Source organism: Schistocerca cancellata, chromosome 2 (genome assembly GCF_023864275.1).
Source record: "Schistocerca cancellata isolate TAMUIC-IGC-003103 chromosome 2, iqSchCanc2.1, whole genome shotgun sequence".
NCBI lineage: Eukaryota > Metazoa > Arthropoda > Insecta > Orthoptera > Acrididae > Schistocerca > Schistocerca cancellata.
Window position 1 is genome coordinate 96,759,253 of NC_064627.1, and position 15,288 is coordinate 96,774,540.

Consider the following 15,288-nt stretch of genomic DNA (forward strand, 5'->3'; position numbering starts at 1 on the left):
CGATATTGAATACCAAAGGCAGAATGTCGACTTATTTACAAGAGGAGTAACTCTTCTAATAGTTCGTGCTTTGAGCCTTTCCTGGGACAGCAGTATTAGATTCCGATGCACCATTGCTGCTTTACTGTATCCCTTGGACCTTCAAATCAACGATGAAACACAGAAATTGCATCGATATTGAATACAAAAGGCAAAATGTAGAATTATTTACAAGAGGAGAAACTCTTGTAATAGTTCGTGCCTTGAGCATTTCCTGGGACAGCAGTATTAGATTCCGATGCACCATTGCAGGTTTACTGTATCTCTTGGACCTTCAAATCAACGATGAAACACAGAAATTGCATCGATATTGAATACAAAAGGCAAAATGTCGACTTATTTACAAGAGGAGTAACTCTTCTAATAGTTCGTGCTTTGAGCCTTTCCTGGGACAGCAGTATTAGATTCCGATGCACCATTGCAAGTTTACTGTATCCCTTGAACCTTCAAGTAAACGATGAAACACAGAAATTGCATCGATATTGAATACAAAATGCAAAATGTCGACTTATTTACAAGAGGAGTAACTCTTCTAATAGTTCGTGCTTTGAGCCTTTCCTGGTCCAGCAGTATTAGATTCCGATGCACCATTGCAGGTTTACTGTATCCCTTGGACCTTCAATTCAACGATGAAACACAGAAATTGCATCGATATTGAATACCAAAGGCAAAATGTCGACTTATTTAAAAGAGGAGTAACTCTTCTAATAGTTCGTGGTTTTAGACTTTCCTGGGACAGCAGTATTAGATTCCGATGCACCATTGCAGGTTTACTGTATCCCTTGGAACCTTCAAATCAACGATGAAACACAGATATTGCATCGATATTGAATACAAAAGGCTAAATGTCGGCTTATTTACAAGAGGAGTAACTCTTCCAATAGTTCGTGCTTTGAGCCTTTCCTGGGACAGCAGTATTAGATTCCGATGCACCATTGCTGCTTTACTGTATCCCTTGGACCTTCAAATCAACGATGAAACACAGAAATTGCATCGATATTGAATACAAAAGGTATCATGTCGACTTATTTACAAGAGGAGTAACTCTTCTAATAGTTCGTGCTTTGAGTCTTTCCTGGGGCAGCAGTATTAGATTCCGATGCACCATTGCAGGTTTACTGTATCCCTTGGACCTTCAAATCAACGATGAAACACAGAAATTGCATCGATATTAAATACAAAAGGAAAAATATCGACTTATTTATAAGAGGAGTAACTCTTCTAATAGTTCGTGCTTTGAGCCTTTCCTGGGACAGCAGTATTAGATTCCGATGCACCATTGCAGGTTTACTGTATCCCTTGAACCTTCAAGTAAACGATGAAACACAGAAATTGCATCGATATCGAATACAAAATGCAAAATGTCGACTTATTTACAAGAGGAGTAACTCTTCTAATAGTTCGTGCTTTGAGCCTTTCCTGGACCAGCAGTATTTGATTCCGATGCACCATTGCAGGTTTACTGTATCCCTTGGACCTTCAAATCAACGATGAAGCACAGAAATTGCATCGATATTGAATACCAAAGGAAAAATGTTGACTTATTTACAAGAGGAGTAACTCTTCTAATAGTTCGTTATTTGAGCCTTTCCTGGGACAGCAGTATTACATTCCGATGCACCATTGCAGGTTTACTGTAACCCTTGGACATTCAAATCAACGATGAAACACAGATATTGCATCGATATTGAATACAAAATCCAAAATGTCGTCTTATTTACAAGTGGAGTAACTCTTCTAATAGTTCGTGCTTTGAGCCTTTCCTGGACCAGCAGTATTAGATTCCGATGCACCATTGCAGATTTACTGTATCCCTTGGACCTTTAAATCAACGATGAAACATTGAAATTGCAACGATGTTGAATACGAAAGGCAAAATGAAGACTTATTTACAAGAGGAGTAAATCTTCTAATAGTTCGTGCTTTGAGCCTTTCCTGGGACACCAGTATTAGATTCCGATGCACCATTGGAAGTTTACTGTATCCCTTGGACCTTCAAATCAACGATGAAACACAGAAATTGCATCGATATTGAATACAAAAGGCAAAATGTCGACTTATTTACAAGAGGGGTAACTCTTCTAATAGTTCGTGCTTTGAGCCTTTCCTGGGACAGCAGTATTAGATTCCGATGCACCATTGCAGGTTTACTGTATCCCTTGGACCTTCAAATCAACGATGAAACACAGAAATTGCATCGATATTGAATACAAAAGGCAAAATGTCGACTTATTTATAAGAGGAGTAACTCTTCTAATAGTTCGTGCTTTGAGCCCTTCCTGGGACAGAAGTATTAGATTCCGATGCACCATTGCAGGTTTACTGTATCCCTTGGACCTTCAAATCAACGATGAAACACAGAAATTGCATCGATATTGAATACAAAAGGCAAAATGTCGTCTTATTTACAAGAGGAGTAACTCTTCTAATAGTTCGTGGTTTGAGCCTTTCCTGGGACAGCAGTATTAGATTCCGATGCACCATTGCAGATTTACTGTATCCCTTGGACCTTCAAAACAACGATGAAACACAGAAATTGCATCGATATTGAATACAAAAGGCAAAATGTAGAATTATTTACAAGAGGAGTAACTCTTGTTATAGTTCGTGCCTTGAGCATTTCCTGGGACAGCAGTATTAGATTCCGATGCACCATTGCCGGTTTACTGTATCTCTTGGACCTTCAAATCAACGATGAAACACAGAAAATGCATCAATATTGAATACAAAAGGAAAATGTCGACTTATTTACAAGAGGAGTAACTCTTCTAATAGTTCTTGGATTTGAGCCTTTCCTGGGACAGCAGTATTAGATTCCGATGCACCATTGCAGGTTTACTGTATCCCTTGGACCTTCAAATCAACGATGAAACACAGATATTGCATCGATATTGAATACAAAAGGCAAAATGTCGACTTATTTACAAGAGGAGTAACTCTTCTAATAGTTCGTGGTTTGAGCCTTTCCTGGGACAGCAGTATTAGATTCCGATGCACCATTGCAGGTTTACTGTATCCCTTGGACGTTCAAATCAACGATGAAACACAGAAATTGCATCGATATTGAATACAAAAGGTAAAATGTCGACTTATTTATAAGAGGAGTAACTCTTCTAATAGTTCGTGCTTTGAGCCTTTCCTGGGACAGCAGTATTAGATTCCGATGCACCATTGCATGTTTACTGTATCCCTTAGACCTTCAAATCAACGATGAAACACAGAAATTGCATCGATATTGAATACAAAATGCAAAACGTCGACTTATTTACAAGAGGAGTAACTCTTCAAATAGTTCGTGTTTTGAGCCATTCCTGGGGCAGCAGCATTAGATTCCGATGCACCATTGCAAGTTTACTGTATCCCTTGGACCTTCAAATCAACGATGAAACACAGAAATTGCATCGATATTAAATACAAAAGGAAAAATATCGACTTATTTATAAGAGGAGTAACTCTTCTAATAGTTCGTGCTTTGAGCCTTTCCTGGGACAGCAGTATTAGATTCCGATGCACCATTGCAGGTTTACTGTATCCCTTGAACCTTCAAGTAAACGATGAAACACAGAAATTGCATCGATATTGAATACAAAATGCAAAATGTCGACTTATTTACAAGAGGAGTAACTCTTCTAATAGTTCGTGCTTTGAGCCTTTCCTGGTCCAGCAGTATTAGATTCCGATGCACCATTGCAGGTTTACTGTATCCCTTGGACCTTCAATTCAACGATGAAACACCAGAAATTGCATCGATATTGAATACCAAAGGCAAAATGTCGACTTATTTACAAGAGGAGTAACTCTTCTAATAGTTCGTAATTTGAGCCTTTCCTGGGACAGCAGTATTACATTCCGATGCAACATTGCAGGTTTACTGTAACCCTTGGACCATCAAATCAACGATGAAACACAGACATTGCATCGATATTGAATACAAAAGGCAAAATGTCGACTTATTTACAAGAGGAGTAACTCTTCTAATAGTTCGTGCTTTGAGCCTTTCCTGGACCAGCAGTATTAGATTCCGATGCACCATTGCAGGTTTACTGTATCCCTTGGACCTTCAAATCAACGATGAAACACAGAAATTGCATCGATATTGAACACAAAAGGCAAAATGTAGACTTATTTATAAGAGGAGTAACTCTTCTAATAGTTCGTGCTTTAAGCCTTTCCTGGGACACCAGTATTAGATTCGGATGCACCATTGCAAGTTTACTGTATCCCGTGGACCTTCAAATCAACGTTGAAACACAGAAATTGCATCGATATTGAGTACAAAATGCAAACTCTCGACTTATTTATAAGTGGAGTAACTCTTCTAATAGTTCTGCTTTGAACCTTTCCTGGGACATCAGTATTAGATTCCGATGCACCATTGCAGGTTTACTGTATCCATGGACCATCGAATCAACGATGAAACACAGAAATTGCATCGATATTGAATACAAAAGGCAAAATGTCGACTTATTTACAAGAGAAGTAACTCTTCTAATAGTTCGTGGTTTTAGACTTTCCTGGGACAGCAGTATTAGATTCCGAGGCACCATTGCAGGTTTACTGTATCCCTTGGACCTTCAAATCAACGATGAAACACAGAGATTGCATCGATATTGAATACAAAAGACAAATTGTCGACTTATTTATAAGAGGAGTAACTCTTCTAATAGTTCGTGCTTTGAGCCCTTCCTGGGACAGAAGTATTTGATTCCGATGCACCATTGCAGGTTTACTGTATCCCTTGGACCTTCAAATCAACTATGAAACACAGAAATTGCATCGATATTGAATACAAAAGGCAAAATGTCGTCTTATTTACAAGAGGAGTACCTCTTCTAATAGTTCGTGCTTTGAGCCTTTCCTGGGACAGCAGTATTAGATTCCGATGCACCATTGCAGATTTACTGTATCCCTTGGACCCTCAAATCAACGATGAAACACAGAAATTGCATCGATATTGAATACAAAAGGCAAAATGTAGAATTATTTACAAGAGGAGTAACTCTTGTAATAGTTCGTGCCTTGAGCATTTCCTGGGACAGCAGTATTAGATTCCGATGCACCATTGCAGGTTTACTGTATCCCTTGGACCTTCAAATCAACGATGAAACAAAGAAAATGCATCAATATTGAATACAAAAGGAAAATGTCGACTTATTTACAAGAGGAGTAACTCTTCTAATATTTCGTGGTTTTAGACTTTCCTGGGACAGCAGTATTAGATTCCGGTGCACCATTGCAGGTTCACTGTATCCCTTGGACCTTCAAATCAACGATGAAACACAGATATTGCATCGATATTGAATACAAAAGGCTAAATGTCGGCTTATTTACAAGAGGAGTAACTCTTCTAATAGTTCGTGTTTTGAGTCTTTCCTGGGGCAGCAGTATTAGATTCCGATGCACCATTGCAGGTTTACTGTATCCCTTGGACCTTCAAATCAACGATGAACACAGAAATTGTATCGATATTAAATACAAAAGGAAAAATATCGACTTATTTATAAGAGGAGTAACTCTTCTAATAGTTCGTGCTTTGAGCCTTTCCTGGGACAGCGGTATTAGATTCCGATGCACCATTGCAGGTTTACTGTATCCCTTGAACCTTCAAGTAAACGATGAAACACAGAAATTGCATCGATATTGAATACAAAAGGCAAAATGTCGTCTTCTTTACAAGAGGAGTAATTCTTCTAATAGATCGTGATTTGAGACTTTCCTGGACCAGCAGTATTAGATTCCGATATACCATTGCAGGTTTACTGTATCCCTTGGACCTTCAAATCAACGATGAAACACAGAAATTGCATCGATATTGAATACCAAAGGCAAAATGTCGACTTATTTACAAGAGGAGTAACTCTTCTAATAGTTCGTAATTTGAGCCTTTCCTGGGACAGCAGTATTACATTCCGATGCACCATTGCAGGTTTACCGTAACCCTTAGACCATCAAATCAACGATGAAACACAGATATTGCATCGATATTGAATACAAAAGGCTAAATGTCGACTTATTTACAAGACGAGTAACTCTTCTAATAGTTCGTGCTTTGAGCCTTTCCTGGGACAGCAGTATTAGATTCCGATGCACCATTGCAGGTTTACTGTATCCCTTGGACCTGCAAATCAACGATGAAACACAGAAATTGCATCGATATTGAATACAAAAGCCAAAATGTCGTTTTATTTACAAGAGGAGTAACTCTTCCAATAGTTCGTGCTTTGAGCCTTTCCTGGACCAGCAGTATTAGATTCCGATGCACCATTGCAGGTTTACTGTATCCCTTGGACCTTCAAATCAACGATGAAACACAGAAATTGCATCGATATTGAATACAAAAGGCAAAATGTAGACTTATTTATAAGAGGAGTAACTCTTCTAATGGTTCGTGCTTTAAGCCTTTCCTGGGACACACGTATTAGATTCGGATGCACCATTGCAAGTTTACGGTATCCCTTGGACCTTCAAATCAACGTTGAAACACAGAAATTGCATCTATATTGAATACAAAATGCAAACTTTCGACTTATTTATAAGAGGAGTAACTCTACCAATTGTTCTGCTTTGAACCTTTCCTGGGACAGCAGTATTAGTTTCCGATGCACCATTGCAGGTTTACTGTATCCCTTATACCTTCAAATCAACGATGAAACACAGAAATTGCATCGATATTGAATACAAAAGGCAAAATGTAGACTTATTTATAAGAGGAGTAACTCTTCTAATAGTTCGTGCTTTGAGCCTTTCCTGGGACACCAGTATTAGATTCCGATGCACCATTGCATGTTTACTGTATCCCCTGTACCTTCAAATCAACGTTGAAACACAGAAATTGCATCGATATTGACTACAAAAGACAAAATATCGACCTATTTATAGAAGGAGTAACTCTGCTAATAGTTCGTGTTTTGAGCCTCTCCTGGGTCAGCAGTATTACATTCCGATGCACTATTGCAGGTTTACTGTATCCCTTGGACCTTCAAATCAACGATGAAACACAGAAATTGGATCGATATTGAATACAAAAGGCAAAATGTCGACTTATTTACAAGAGGAAAAACTCTTCTAATAGTTCGAGCTTTGAGCCTTTCCTGGGACAGCAGTATTTGATTCCGAACCACCATTGCAGGTTTACTGTATCCCTTGGACCTTCAAATCAACGATGAAACACAGAAATTGCATCGATATTGAACACAAAAGGCAAAATGTCGACTTATTTATAAGATGAGTAACTCTTCTAATAGTTCGTGCTTTGAGCCCTTCCTGGGACAGAAGTATTAGATTCCGATGCACCATTGCAGGTTTACTGTATCCCTTGGACCTTCAAATCAACGATGAAACACAGAAATTGCATCGATATTAATTACAAAAGGCAAAATGTCGTCTTATTTACAAGAGGAGTAACTCTTCTAATAGTTCGTGAGTTGAGCCTTTCCTGGGACAGCAGTATTAGATTCCGATGCACCATTGCAGATTTACTGTATCCCTTGGACCTTCAAATCAACGATGAAACACAGAAATTGCATCGATATTGAATACAAAAGGCAAAAGGTAGAATTATTTACAAGAGGAGTAACTCTTGTAATAGTTCGTGACTTGAGCACTTCCTGGGACAGCAGTATTAGACTCCGATGCACCATAGCAGGTTTACTGTATCACTTAGACCTTCAAATCAACGATGAAACACAGAGAATGCATCAATATTGAATACAAAAAGAAAATGTCGACTTATTTACAAGAGGAGTAACTCTTCTAATAGTTCGTGGATTTAGCCTTTCCTGGGACAGCAGTATTAGATTCCGATGCACCATTGCAAGTTTACTGTATCCCTTGGACCTTCAAATCAACGATGAAACACAGAAATTGCATCGATATTGAATACAAAATGCAAAATGTCGTCTTATTTACAAGAGGAGTAACTCTTCTAATAGTTCGTGCTTTGAGCCTTTCCTGGGACAGCAGTATTAGATTCCGATGCACCATTGCAGATTTCCTGTATCCCTTGGACCTTCAAATCAACGATGAAACACAGAAATTGCATCGATATTGAATACAAAAGGCAAAATGTAGAATTATTTACAAAAGGAGTAACTCTTGTAATAGTTCGTGCCTTGAGCATTGCCTGGGACAGCAGTATTAGATTCCGATGCACCATTGCAGATTTACTGTATCTCTTGGACCTTCAAATCAACGATGAAACACAGAAAATGCATCAATATTGAATACAAAAGGAAAACGTCGACTTATTTACAAGAGGAGTCACTCTTCTAATAGTTCGTGGTTTTAGACTTTCCTGGGACAGCAGTATTAGATTCCGATGCACCATTGCAGGTTTACTTTATCCCTTGGACCTTCAAATCAACGATGAAACACAGAAATTGTATCGATATTGAATACCAAAAGCTAAATGTCGACTTACTTACAAGAGGAGTAACTCTTCTAATAGTTCGTGCTTTGAGCCTTTCCTGGGACAGCAGTATTAGATTCCGATGCACCATTGCAGGTTTACTGTATCCCTTGGACCTTCAAATCAACGAATAAACACAGAAATTGCATCGATATTGAATACAAAAGGTAAAATGTCGACTTAATTACAAGAGGAGTAACCCTTCTAACAGTTCGTGCATTGAGCCTTTCCTGGGACAGCAGTATTAGATTCCGATGCACCATTGCAGGTTTACTGTATCCCTTGGACATTCAAATCAACGATGAAACACAGAAATAGCATCGATATTGATTACGAAAGGCAAAATGTCGACTTATTTACAAGAGGAGTAACTCTTCTAATAGTTCGTGTTTTGAGCCTTTCCTGGGGCAGCAGTATTAGATTCCGATGCACCATTGCAGGTTTACTGTATCCCTTGGACCATCAAATCAACGATGAAACACAGAAATTGCATCGATATTGAACACAAAAGGAAAAATATCGACTTATTTATAAGAGGAGTAACTCTTCTTATAGTTCGTGCTTTGAGCCTTTCCTGGGACAGCAGTATTAAATTCCGATGCACCATTGCTGGTTTACTGTATCCCTTGAACCTTCAAGTAAACGATGAAACACAGAAATTGCATCGATATTGAATACAAAATGCAAAATGTCGACTTATTTACAAGAGGAGTAACTCTCCTAACAGTTCGTGCTTTGAGCCTTTCCTGGACCAGCAGTATTAGATTCCGATGCACCATTGCAGGTTTACTGTATCCCTTGGACCTTCAAATCAACGATGAAACACAGAAATTGCATCGATATTAAATACAAAAGGAAAAATATCGACTTATTTATAAGAGGAGTAACTCTTCTAATAGTTCGTGCTTTGAGCCATTCCTGGGACAGCAGTATTAGATTCCGATGCACCATTGCAGGTTTACTGTATCAGTTGAACCTTCAAGTAAACGATGAAACACAAAAAATTGCATCGATATTGAATCCAAAATGCAAAATGTCGACTTATTTACAAGAGGAGTAACTCTTCTAATAGTTCGTGATTTGAGCCTTTCCTGGACCAGCAGTATTAGATTCCGATGCACCATTGCAGGTTTACTGTATCCCTTGGACCTTCAAATCAACGATGAAACACAGAAATTACATCGATATTGAATACAAAATGCAAAATGTTGACTTATTTATAAGTGGAGGAACTCTTCTAATAGTTCTGCTTTGAACCTTTCCTGGGACATCAGTATTAGATTCCGATGCACCATTGCAGGTTTACTGTATCTCTTGGACCTTCAAATCAACGATGAAACACAGAAAATGCATCAATATTGAATACAAAAGGAAAATGTCGACTTATTTACAAGAGGAGTAACTCTTCTAATAGTTCGTGGTTTTAGACTTTCCTGGGACAGCAGTATTAGATTCCGATGCACCATTGCAGGTTTACTGTATCCCTTGGACCTTCAAATCAACGATGAAACACAGATATTGCATCGATATTGAATACAAAAGACTAAATGTCGACTTATTTACAAGAGGAGTAACTCTTCTAATAGTTCGTGCTTTGAGCCCTTCCTGGGACAGCAGTATTAGATTCCGATGCACGATTGCAGGTTTACTGTATCCCTTGGACCTTCAAATCAACGATGAAACACAGAAATTGCATCGATATTGAATACAAAAGGTAAAATGTCGACTTATTTACAAGAGGAGTAACTCTTCTAATAGTTCGTGCTTTGAGCCTTTCCTGGGACAGCAGTATTAGATTCCGATGCACCATTGCAGGTTTACTGTATCCCTTGAATCTTCAAGTAAACGATGAAACACAGAAATTGCATCGATATTGAATACAAAATGCAAAATGTCGACTTATTTACAAGAGGGGTAACTCTTCTAATAGTTCGTGCTTTGAGCCTTTCCTGGACCAGCAGTATTAGATTCCGATGCACCATTGCAGGTTTACTGTATCCCTTAAACCTTCAAATCAACTATGAAACACAGAAATTGCATCGATATTGAATACCAAAGGCAAAATGTCGACTTATTTACAAGAGGAGTAACTTTTCTAATAGTTCGTAATTTGAGCCTTTACTGGGACAGCAGTATTACATTCCGATGCACCATTGCAGGTTTACTGTGACCCTTGGACCATCAAATCAACGATGAAACACAGAAATTGCATCGATATTGAATACCAAAGGCAAAATGTCGACTTATTTACAAGAGGAGTAACTCTTCTAATAGTTCGTGCTTTGAGCCTTTCCTGGACCAGCAGTATTAGATTCCGATGCACCATTGCAGGTTTACTGTATCCCTTGGACCTTCAAATCAACGATGAAACACAGAAATTGCATCGATATTGAATACAAAAGGCAAAATGTAGACTTATTTATAAGAGGAGTAACTCTTCTAATAGTTCGTGCTTTAAGCCTTTCCTGGGACACCAGTATTAGATTCGGATGCACCATTGCAAGTTTACTGTATCCCTTGGACCTTCAAATCAACGTTGAAACACAGAAATTGCATCGATATTGAATACAAAATGCAAACATTCGACTTATTGATAAGAGGAGTAACTCTTCCAATTGTTCTGCTTTGAACCTTTCCTGGGACAGCAGTATTAGTTTCCGATGCACCATTGCAGGTTTACTGTATCCCTTGGACCTTCAAATCAACGATGAAACACAGAAATTGCATCGATATTGAATACAAAAGGCAAAATGTAGACTTATTTATAAGAGGAGTAACTCTTCTAATAGTTCGTGCTTTGAGCCTTTCCTGGGACACCAGTATTAGATTCCGCTGCACCATTGCATGTTTACTGTATCCCTTGTACCTTCAAATCAACGTTGAAACACAGAAATTGCATCGATATTCACTACAAAAGACAAAATGTCGACCTATTTATAGGAGGAGTAACTCTGCTAATAGTTTCTGTTTTGAGCCTCTCCTGGGTCAGCAGTATTACATTCCGATGCACTATTGCAGGTTTACTGTATCCCTTGGACCTCCAAATCAACGATGAAACACAGAAATTGGATCGATATTGAATACAAAAGGCAAAATGTAGAATTATTTACAAGAGGAGTAACTCTTGTAATAGTTCGTGCCTTGAGCATTGCCTGGGACAGCAGTATTAGATTCCGATGCACCATTGCAGGTTTACTGTATCTCTTGGACCTTCAAATCAACGATGAAACACAGAAAATGCATCAATATTGAATACAAAAGGAAAATGTCGACTTATTTACAAGAGGAGTAACTCTTCTAATAGTTCGTGGTTTTAGACTTTCCTGGGACAGCAGTATTAGATTCCGATGCACCATTGCAGGTTTACTGTATCCCTTGGACCTTCAAATCAACGATGAAACACAGAAATTGCTTCGATATTGAATACCAAAGGCTAAATGTCGACTTACTTACAAGAGGAGTAACTCTTCTAATAGTTCGTGCTTCGAGCCTTTCCTGGGACAGCAGTATTAGATTCCGATGCACCATTGCAGGTTTACTGTATCCCTTGGACCTTCAAATCAACGAATAAACACAGAAATTGCATCGATATTGAATACAAAAGGTAAAATGTCGACTTATTTACAAGAGGAGTAACTCTTCTAATAGTTCGTGCTTTGAGCCATTCCTGGGACAGCAGTATTAGATTCCGATGCACCATTGCAGGTTTACTGTATCAGTTGAACCTTCAAGTAAACGATGAAACACAAAAAATTGCATCGATATTGAATCCAAAATGCAAAATGTCGACTTATTTACAAGAGGAGTAACTCTTCTAATAGTTCGTTATTTGAGCCTTTCCTGGACCAGCAGTATTAGATTCCGATGCACCATTGCAGGTTTACTGTATCCCTTGGACCTTCAAATCAACGATGAAACACAGAAATTGCATCGATATTGAATACAAAATGCAAAATGTTGACTTATTTATAAGTGGAGGAACTCTTCTAATAGTTCTGCTTTGAACCTTTCCTGGGACATCAGTATTAGATTCCGATGCACCATTGCAGGTTTACTGTATCTCTTGGACCTTCAAATCAACGATGAAACACAGAAAATGCATCAATATTGAATACAAAAGGAAAATGTCGACTTATTTACAAGAGGAGTAACTCTTCTAATAGTTCGTGGTTTTAGACTTTCCTGGGACAGCAGTATTAGATTCCGATGCACCATTGCAGGTTTACTGTATCCCTTGGACCTTCAAATCAACGATGAAACACAGATATTGCATCGATATTGAATACAAAAGACTAAATGTCGACTTATTTACAAGAGGAGTAACTCTTCTAATAGTTCGTGCTTTGAGCCCTTCCTGGGACAGCAGTATTAGATTCCGATGCACGATTGCAGGTTTACTGTATCCCTTGGACCTTCAAATCAACGATGAAACACAGAAATTGCATCGATATTGAATACAAAAGGTAAAATGTCGACTCATTTACAAGAGGAGTAACTCTTCTAATAGTTCGTGCTTTGAGCCTTTCCTGGGACAGCAGTATTAGATTCCGATGCACCATTGCAGGTTTACTGTATCCCTTGAATCTTCAAGTAAACGATGAAACACAGAAATTGCATCGATATTGAATACAAAATGCAAAATGTCGACTTATTTACAAGAGGGGTAACTCTTCTAATAGTTCGTGCTTTGAGCCTTTCCTGGACCAGCAGTATTAGATTCCGATGCACCATTGCAGGTTTACTGTATCCCTTGGACCTTCAAATCAACTATGAAACACAGAAATTGCATCGATATTGAATACCAAAGGCAAAATGTCGACTTATTTACAAGAGGAGTAACTTTTCTAATAGTTCGTAATTTGAGCCTTTACTGGGACAGCAGTATTACATTCCGATGCACCATTGCAGGTTTACTGTATCCCTTGGACCTTCAAATCAACGAATAAACACAGAAATTGCATCGATATTGAATACAAAAGGTAAAATGTCGACTTATTTACAAGAGGAGTAACTCTTCTAATAGTTCGTGCTTTGAGCCTTTCCTGGGACAGCAGTATTAGATTCCGATGCACCATTGCAGGTTTACTGTATCCCTTGGACATTCAAATCAACGATGAAACACAGAAATAGCATCGATATTGAATACAAAAGGCAAAATGTCGACTTATTTACAAGAGGAATAACTCCTCTAATAGTTCGTGTTTTGAGCCTTTCCTGGGGCAGCAGTATTAGATTCCGATGCACCATTGCAGGTTTACTGTATCCCTTGGACCTTCAAATCAACGATGAAACACAGAAATTGCATCGATATTGAAAACAAAAGGCAAAATGTAGACTTATTTATAAGAGGAGTAACTCTTCTAGTAGTTCGTGCTTTAAGCCTTTCCTGGGACACCAGTATTAGATTCGGATGCACCATTGCAAGTTTACTGTATCCTTTGGACCTTCAAATCAACGTTGAAACACAGAAATTGCATCGATATTGAATACAAAAGGCAAAATGTCGACTTATTTACAAGAGGAGTAACTCTTCTAATAGTTCGTGTTTTGAGCCTTACCTGGGGCAGCAGTATTAGATTCCGATGCACCATTGCAGATTTCCTGTATCCCTTGGACCTTCAAATCAACGATGAAACACAGAAATTGCATCGATATTGAATACAAAAGGCAAAATGTAGAATTATTTACAAGAGGAGTAACTCTTGTAATAGTTCGTGCCTTGAGCATTGCCTGGGACAGCAGTATTAGATTCCGATGCACCATTGCAGGTTTACTGTATCTCTTGGACCTTCAAATCAACGATGAAACACAGAAAATGCATCAATATTGAATACAAAAGGAAAATGTCGACTTATTTACAAGAGGAGTAACTCTTCTAATAGTTCGTGGTTTTAGACTTTCCTGGGACAGCAGTATTAGATTCCGATGCACCATTGCAGGTTTACTGTATCCCTTGGACCTTCAAATCAACGATGAAACACAGAAATTGCTTCGATATTGAATACCAAAGGCTAAATGTCGACTTACTTACAAGAGGAGTAACTCTTCTAATAGTTCGTGCTTCGAGCCTTTCCTGGGACAGCAGTATTAGATTCCGATGCACCATTGCAGGTTTACTGTATCCCTTGGACCTTCAAATCAACGAATAAACACAGAAATTGCATCGATATTGAATACAAAAGGTAAAATGTCGACTTATTTACAAGAGGAGTAACTCTTCTAATAGTTCGTGCTTTGAGCCATTCCTGGGACAGCAGTATTAGATTCCGATGCACCATTGCAGGTTTACTGTATCAGTTGAACCTTCAAGTAAACGATGAAACACAAAAAATTGCATCGATATTGAATCCAAAATGCAAAATGTCGACTTATTTACAAGAGGAGTAACTCTTCTAATAGTTCGTGATTTGAGCCTTTCCTGGACCAGCAGTATTAGATTCCGATGCACCATTGCAGGTTTACTGTATCCCTTGGACCTTCAAATCAACGATGAAACACAGAAATTGCATCGATATTGAATACAAAATGCAAAATGTTGACTTATTTATAAGTGGAGGAACTCTTCTAATAGTTCTGCTTTGAACCTTTCCTGGGACATCAGTATTAGATTCCGATGCACCATTGCAGGTTTACTGTATCTCTTGGACCTTCAAATCAACGATGAAACACAGAAAATGCATCAATATTGAATACAAAAGGAAAATGTCGACTTATTTACAAGAGGAGTAACTCTTCTAATAGTTCGTGGTTTTAGACTTTCCTGGGACAGCAGTATTAGATTCCGATGCACCATTGCAGGTTTACTGTATCCCTTGGACCTTCAAATCAACGATGAAACACAG